Below are 1,624 nucleotides of genomic sequence, written 5' to 3' on the forward strand. Positions count from 1 at the left end.
ATATATATATATATATATATATCGTATTTTTTATCATAGAAAAAATACAAACCTTGCTATTCTAAGAGACGACTGCCATTGCTGTTGATGGTGAAAGTAATTAAGAGTAAAAGATTGAATTCAGCAGTTGCAAGTGCAGAGATAGAATGAAAAGTGTTGTTAAATATAGAAGGAGACTGAAAGCCAGGTCATTGTTAAAAGAGCTGACAGAGACCATCATTGGCCAAGAAGTGGTTTAGTTCTTCTTTTACCTGGCTGGAAAGCTATATCAAGCTCATCTTATTTACTAATTAAGTCGTTAATGAAAAGAATAGATCTAATTAAATGAGAGTAGATTTAAATTTGTGTTGTAGACGCAACATCGAAATAAGGGCAATCAGCATTAGAATAGAGAAAGAAAGAGTGAACAATAGAAGCTCAAAGAATTAGACTAGACTTGTATTGTTTCCCGTAGTATACCCATTCATTGCGGTGTCTTATGATCCCTTTTCTTACATCATAACTCTATTGATATATGATGTGATATAATGGTTATATGAATGAAATGAATGTTATAATAATGGCACGTGATGTGAGGCATGCCTAACTTATGATATACGGAGTAGTAACGTTGTCTCCTAAGGAATAAATGATCCTATAACATACTCGATAATTGATCAGTGGGATAAGTCGATGAGTTAATTGGGTGTCAAGTTTTCTGAGGTCGAATTAGTTTTGCATAGTGCCCAAATCAATCTTTGAGCAAGTTCATGATTCTATCTTAATTCAGGTGCCATCAGAGAACTCTAGGGTCATATGGATAAGAGGGAAATTGATGCCTTGTTGATGTCAATTCTTCAGCCCTTGCTATGCTTGTACAAACATAAACCTAAATGGATCTGATCATGCTGACTCGTAGGTGTGATCCATTGGTTAATGGCTCGGAGTTGAATTATCATATATTGAACAATGAAGTAACTTATCGGGTTGGTAAATGGGACTTAGACTAACAAATTTTGGGGTGTATATGAAAAATTGCTAAAAATGATGGCAAGTGATATAACTAAAATTATTCAATGGCTATTTGGTTGGCAGGAAAAGTAATGCATGTTTAAAGTGAACACAATATAGAACTAATGCATTACATTTGGAATAATTTGGATGAGTTTAGATCAATATAAAATAAATTTAAAATTTATGTTTCTTTATTGGATTTGAAGAAAACTGAATTCAACATAAAATATGAACGTTTGGGACGACACTGACAGACGATAGTAGGTGGGTGCTACTTAGTCTCCTAAAAATGTGATGGAAAGTAAAATGAAAACAATGGAGATGTAATGATTATATTTGAATTTAATCTGTATGATTGGAGCCTTGGCAAGTTTGGCATGAAAAAATTAAGAAATATAGATAAAATACCTGTAAGAAAAATTGTAATTATTCTGTATACCTCAACATGAACATCTTCTTAAAATGACCACAAGTTCAAAGATAACATTGGCAGAAAAACAAAATATTAAATTTTTAGCAATATGAGATTGATTAAGCCCAAAGACAGTAATATAACGCACAAACTAATATTGAAAGAAGAATATATTAATAGGAAACACACACACACACACACACACACATATATATATAT

The sequence above is a fragment of the Phalaenopsis equestris genome, unplaced genomic scaffold (genome assembly GCF_001263595.1).
Source record: "Phalaenopsis equestris unplaced genomic scaffold, ASM126359v1 Scaffold000511, whole genome shotgun sequence".
Taxonomy (NCBI): domain Eukaryota; kingdom Viridiplantae; phylum Streptophyta; class Magnoliopsida; order Asparagales; family Orchidaceae; genus Phalaenopsis; species Phalaenopsis equestris.